Raw genomic sequence first — 7,494 nt, 5'->3', positions numbered from 1 at the left:
CGTACCCTTGCCTCTACGGAATCCAAATTGTGTACTTGATAACAGATTGTTTGATTCAACCCATTTATCCAGCCGAAAGAGAATCATTTTTTCGAGCAATTTCCGGAGACACGAGAGCATTGCAATCGGCCTATACGAATTGTAATCAGAAACTGGTTTTCTCGGTTTTTGGATGGCGATGACTTTCACTTGTCTCCAGTCATGCGGAACAATGTTCATCTCTAAACATTTATTGAATAAATTCAACAAGCGTTTCTTAGCGGTATCTGGCAGATTCTTCAACAAGTTGAATTTGATTCTGTCCAGGCCGGGAGCAGAATTGTTACAAGACCAGAGCGCAAGTGAAAGTTCGACCATCGAGAAATGATCCTCCGTTTCGGGACTATTCTCTGTATTCCGATATATTTTCTGTGTTGGTACTGCGTCCGGACAGACCTTTTTCGCGAACTGTGTCAGCCATCGACTCGAGCTTTCCTCACTTTCGTTCGAAGGTGTGTAATTTCGCATGTTTCGTGCCGTTTTCCAAAGCGTGTGCAGAGACGTTTCTCGAGATAACCCATCCACGAATCGCCGCCAGTACCCACGTTTCTTGCCCCTGATCAAGTTCTTGAACTTGCGTTCCAAGGCCAAGTAACGTTGGAATTTTTCTGGCAATCCGGTTCTGCGAAACTCAACAAACGCCTTGCACTTTTCTCCTCGCGCACGTGAGCAGTCTCCATCCCACCACGGAGTGGGAGGCCGTTTCTGTATCGTCGAATTGTCATTCCGTCTGCCCCGATTGCACAGTCCACAATTGTCCCGGAAATAAAACTGTACTCTGCCTCCGGAGGCAGTTCGTCCGTTGACTCGATGGCATCAATGACACCCGATGCGTACTTTTTCCAATCTATATTCTTTGTGAGGTCATAAGGAATATTGATCTCTTCGGGTGGACTACGACCACTGGTGATAGAAATATTGATAGGCAAATGATCGCTTCCCTGAGGGTCTTGGATTACCTTCCACGTACAATCCAAGCTCAGAGAGGAAGAAGCTAAAGAAAGGTCCAAAATACTATGCTGTGATTGGGATCCATTAATTCGAGTCACTTCCCCATTGTTTAAGACAGTCATGTTGAAGTCGTCACACAGCTCATAAATAATGTTTGCACGATCATCATCACGTGAGCTACCCCAGCCCACGCCATGGGAGTTGAAGTCTCCCAGAACTAGCCGGGGTTCTGGGAGAAGTGAAATAATATTCGCCAATTGGTTCCGGCTCACGCTTAAATTTGGCGGGATATATACCGAGGCTAGGCAAAGGTCTTGGCCTTTAATTCTAGCTTGGCAACTGACGACTTCAATACCTGGAGATGGTTGTAGTGGAATACGATAGAAAGAGTGGCATTTCTTGATCCCCAAAAGAACGCCACCCCCTCTTTGTCCATCTCGATCCAGGCGAATAATATTGTGGCTATGGAAGTTGAAATCTATGTTTGGAGAGAGCCAAGTTTCGCATAAAGCGAACACATCACAATTCAAATTGTGTACCAATACTTTAAAGGAGTCTAATTTTGGTAAAATACTTCTGCAGTTCCATTGCAATACAGAAACAATTTCTCTTACCTCAGTGGACGAGTTATTCATCAAAAGAAATTGCTTCTGCGATGAGGGTCATAGAGAGAGCTTTCTTTTTCAAGACTTCTCTCAAAAGTGGGACAAACATATTGATCATAGTCCTCCATCCTGCTGGTACGCTGAAAAAGTCTAGGATGAACGCAACAATTTCCGAAAATTTCATCTTACCATCAGCAGAAAAGCTGGGCAAACTGTTCGACGATGGATCAGATGCAGTTTCTTCGGGTATTGTTGCATTCCTGTTTGCTACTGATGGTCCTTAATTCTGAAGGGAAGTCTGGGGTTTTGACTTACCAGAAAGTGGAGGGAAGTCCTTCGGGGACGGATTAAAACCCGGAGGTCTCTGAATAGGAGGGGTAGAATAACTATTTCCACTTTGAGGATTTTTTGTTTTATTAACTTTGCTGGCAGCTGATCGGGGTTGTGTGTTAGTTGTGCGTTTCCTTTTTGGAGCCTGTGAAACATTTTTTTTAACAAATGACCCAGCTGATGTTCCTTCACATGGATCCTCCCCTTCGGATTCATACTCACTTAGAAGGCCAAACTGGTTCTCTGAGACGATTGGCAAAGTGGACAAATCGGAAATTGTATGCGACCCGATTCTAAGTGGAGCAACCTTAGTAAATAACCTTATAAATAAAGGTAACCCCATTGAATAATCCAAAACTAACAAACGAACGAATAAATTGCAATAATGTTATCCGATAACAAATTCACCATTACACCGTGAGCATTTGCGTGATATTAGTAACTAAATCATTCCTACACTAGATAATTTTCACGTGACCACATTTCACACCCCAAAATTTCAATCCAATGTTCCCGTTGAAAAATTCCGTGATCGAAAAAAGGCCACCAAAAAACAACAGCGCAGTCAACCAATCATCCAGGCAGCCAGAATGTGCTAATCGACCTCAAAATTTTCTCGTCCCGCTCCATTACAACTTTTCTAGTATTAGCTAGTGTTGTCCAGGGGTCGGAACCAAGCGGAGCGTTATAGTTTGTTAGTGTTGCTGGAATTCCATTAGCATACCTATCGCGTATCATCGGATACTTAAGCAACTGTTTCGTGGTTCCGAGCAGCCAGTTCCACCCAAAAATCATTCGGATGGATGGATGGCGTTGCTGGCTGGTTTGGCTGGTGTCGATGAATGTGAGCTGGGTGCGCTGACCACTTTGGCTGCTTCCGAAAAAAATCAGCGATGGACAAAAGAGAGGGGGCGAGGAACCTTGGGAGCAATGGACCGAAACAACAACTAGAAAAGAAAAAAAAAACAAACACCAGAGAATGATGATGCTCTAAATGTGGGTCAATGTTAGCATCATAGCGATCATTTCCCTCTAATTTAATTTTGTGTGTTTTGTTGGCTGTTGGCGAGACTTTGATTTCAAGTGGGTCTCTAACGTGGCGCGAACAAAACAAGCATCGATTGCATTTTTGGGTGACGCTTTATTGAGTGTTACGAGGGGCTTTTTAAAGTGCTTAGGACTTGATTCATGACTCTAAAAGTGGTTGTTTGCATAAATGACAGTTTATTTGATTCAGTTCAACCTTGAACTTTTATTAAACTACGTAAATATAGTATGAAATTAGTTGAAATCTGTTCCCTTGAGTTATTATTATTTCAATACCGGGGTTCTCAGACCCACTGATTCAACTTAGAAATTTCTCATTTACTAAAATATTTGAAAAATTTAATATGTACCTTTTTGTTTACGCGTTAAATTGACGTGTGTCAGTGGAAGTTTGTGCACCTATTGTATCCAGAAAATTGTGTTTTTTTATTCAATTTGACTCCTGAGTAAAGGAAAGTAGTTCGGCAACGATTTCAAACTATCTTACAATTGGAAATCAATCTGCTTATCTATGGTTATAGGGTTGAGATTTCATTTCGAGCTTAAAGTCTTTAACACCAATTGAAGAATTTACTAACGTTCAAACCGTGCACGCGCTATCCTGGAGAGAAAGAATACAATTCATTGATAACACTTACAGCCATTCTCGTGAAAGTAATTGAAATATAACTGAGCAATTGTAACGCTTCCACAAAGTAGGGTTAATTTTCTTAATCATCCTTAATCGGATTGGAATTCCAGCCTGAACAAACATCTGTAGCACGAAAGTGCTTTCCTAGCTAGACAGCAGTCAGAGTCGTGCCATTTCGATTGAGACATTACCTCAGATAATCACCTGCCTAAATAGCTTAATAGAAAAACGTTGATCAACGAAAATCTCCCACAAAAAACTCAAACAAAACGAAGACAATGAAACTCACGGATCAACAACACGAGGTGACAATGGGCAAAGCCGGTAAATAACAACAAAACAATCAATCGATTGGGCGGACTTCATCGAGAGAGGAGCCCTTTGCAAGTGTTAACGCGGGCGAACGTAAATGAGGAAATGCCATATAAGATGATGGGTCCATCAACGTCGTCACTGTGCCATTACGATATCGCGCATACACGTTGGACAGATGGATGGAGTCTCATGGGAAACTGTTCCAGCCAACTGGAGGGGGAGATGTGAAGGGAAATAATATCCCCCAAAATAATAGCACTTGAATGAATGCATTTTAGAAAATTACCAATTATATAATATTCGTTTTTTGGCAGTGTCGCTTATAAACTGACACACCATTCGCGGGCTTCCACATAATCAGTTGGCTGCTTAAAATGTTGCAGACTATTTTTTGCTGTTGGATCTATACGTTGACCTAAATGGGCCTTGTTATGACTGTGTCTGAAGTGTTTCGGCTGGTTGATAAATAGTGATTATGCCCGAGCAATCCGTGAGATGACAATTTCTCTTGATTGCCTACTGCATGGATGAAAATTTTCAAGATATGTAACGCAGATCCAAATCGTTTTCTTTTAAAGGGATTTTTTTTTCTTTTGATAGGAGTTTGTCTGTCTGTTCTCTATAGACTCGGAAACTACTGGACAGATTTACGTGAAACTTGGCAGGTGCGGGTATCGGAGGCCGGAGAAGGTCCCTTTAATGATTGGATGGGAGGGGTACAGGAAGGGAAGAGGGGGTTTCCCAAGCAAAATACTAATGTTTGCATAACTCGAGAATCGATCAAGCAAATGGTACCAAATTTGACTTGGGAGGGTATTTTGATACGAAAAATATTGAATAATAATTTGAGACCCCTCTCTCTTTCTAGTAGGAATATATAAAGGGGGGAGAGGACCTCTTTTATAATTTTTTACATCACTCAAAAACTAATTACACAAAAGAACCAAATTTGGCATGGGAGAGTATTTGGGAACGAGAAATGCTTCTATGAATATTTCGTAACCTTTACTCATTCAAAGAGGTGAATGAAAAGGGGTAGTTATGTATATTGTTTTTTTGGTTGTACTCCATTTACCCGAAAACCTTTGCCCAGAATGAAAAATCCCCAGAATTTCAATCGCCAGAAAAAACCATTCCCCAGAATTTTTTTCCCCAGACGAACCATTCCCCAGAAAATTTTTCGCCAGAATGTACCATTTCCCAGAAAATTTTCTCACCAGACTGAACCATTTACCAGAAACTTTTTTGCCAGAAGAACCATTTCCGAGAAAAAAGAAAATAAAAAAATAAACATACTAGAAATAAAAAAAAAGAAGGAATTGATGCAAAAAAATCGGTTTTCATAACTTTATTCTTTTGCGGCAAAGCCGCAACCAACGAGGATGAAGGGGTCGAGGCGGCACAAAGCCGCCGAAGCTCCCAAATCCAAGGTGGCCGCCGACCCGCCGTCGGAAGCGGCGGCCCTAAGACATTGGTCTAGGTCTGCCGGGGCTTCCTAGGTCTGCGTGAAAGCTAGGGGTGATCCCTTAGGCCCGTCCGCCACGCGACAGCGTGAAGGACAAAACGTCTTTTAAGTTCGAACGCGCAGCGTGAGGAGTCGGATACCAAAACGGTTTTTTAAAGGACCATGGTAAGCATTGAATCAATTAAAGTACCCAAACCATAAACAAAGCACAATATTGGTTCTAAAATAAATTTATTTGGAAAATTTCAAAGTTGTAGTTTCATTAAAAAATCATTTTGAAAAAATAAATTTTGAATCATATGAAATTTACAAAAATTCATTAGAAAAAAAAAACAAACAAAAATAGGACTAGAGGAAAAAATCTGGGATTTGTGCCATGTTCCATTCTGGGGAAAAAATTCTGGGAAATGGTCCATTCTGGGGAAAAAATTTCTGGTAAATGATGCATTCTGGGGAATTTTTTTCTGGGAAATGGTTCATTCTGGGGTTTGATTTCGGGTATTTATCATTCTGGGAAAAAATCATTCTGGGCAATGGTTTTCGGGTAAATGGGATACAATCGTTTTTTTTTTTGAATATTTTGTTCTCACGCAATTGCATTAATGCATATAAAATTCTAATGTATGGAGCTTGCTTTAGAATTCTATAGCTAAAACTTTGCCCGAGACTGCAAAGCGGTAGGAGTAGCGAGAAAATAGTTATAATCCTAAACAGTGCTTTCTTTTTTTCATGAAAAGGAACTAGCAACACTGACATATTTTCCGTCCTATTTTCAAAAATATTAATTTAATAAGAAAGTTATTAATTTTAGAACATTGAAATATTTTGATGAAATAATCTAATGGAAATTCTCTATTGCAAGAAAAAGCAAGGGTTAACAGAAACTCAGAGTCACCAGATGCAATGGTTTGGCAAAAAATAATCTTAAATCATGTAGAACCGTCTTTTTCTTCACATTTTGATTACGAACAAATATGAACTTACATTTATTGTACAAATTGTACAAATCACATTTTGAAGAAAATTTTGGCATTTCCAATGATGCAGTTCGTTGTGATCTAACGAATCCAGGCTTTTTTTTTCAAAAGAGTGAACCTTGTCTGGAGCCTCCTACACCATCTTAACCAGGCGCTCGATTCTGCTATTTATTTTATTCACAGCAAAATCGCATTTCTTCTTTTCGGGAGAACATAACATGGTTTACAAAAGTTGTTCCGAGAATAAGAAGTATGTTATTTTCAAGATGGCTCCTGACATTTGTTTTGCTATTTGAATTGCTGAAGCATTAATAAAATATGCTATGAGACAGCCAAGGTATCGAACGACTGGTTAAGATTGTGTCGGGGGCCTCAGACAAGATTTATCCGTTTGAAAAAAGGCATGAACTTGTGCGATCCCAAAAAGCCGCACGATTGGAAATGCCCAAATATGATTTGAAATGTGGTTTAAACAAGTAAAAAAAAGGTCCACCCAATTTTAGTTTGATTTTCTGATTTCTGGTAACCCTTTTTCGCAAATAAATCTAATGAAGATTATTTTATCTGAATATTTTTTTATCCTCTCTAAATAAACAAATTAGAATTAGAATATTTCAATGCTCTCAGACCAATAACTTTATTTGTAAAATAATATTTCTGGAAATTGGACGGAAAATATGTCAGTTATCTATGCTAGTTACTTTTCATGAAAAAAGAAATCTCTTTTTGGAGCATTATAACGTTTTTTTTGCTACTGAACAAATTATTCAAGAAAAACCAAAAAAGTAACATTCTCCGAACAAATGTTCGCGTTCATCCAAACAAAATATCAAACCAAAACCAGGGTACCTAAATTTCATTTTAAAAATCTGCAAAAATTCTGACGTTTTCTTCTCATTTTTTTATTGATTTTTCTCGGTGATTAGCCGCAGCAGCCTGACTAAGGAAAACCAATGTGACCGCCCCAACGGGTGTAGAAAAGCTATTAGTGTAAGCGAAAGATAGTAGATATGAAAGATGAGAAAGTTAATAAAATTCAATTAAAAAAAATTCTGTTCATTTTTTATAATTATTAGTTCTAAAGATGGTTGAAATTAAATGAGTAAACCGTTAACTACACAGCAGATAATTTAT

This window comes from Uranotaenia lowii, unplaced genomic scaffold (assembly GCF_029784155.1).
Source record: "Uranotaenia lowii strain MFRU-FL unplaced genomic scaffold, ASM2978415v1 HiC_scaffold_88, whole genome shotgun sequence".
In the NCBI taxonomy this organism is placed as follows: domain Eukaryota; kingdom Metazoa; phylum Arthropoda; class Insecta; order Diptera; family Culicidae; genus Uranotaenia; species Uranotaenia lowii.
The sequence above is the reverse complement of the archived record's forward strand: the minus strand, read 5'-3'. Positions refer to the sequence as shown.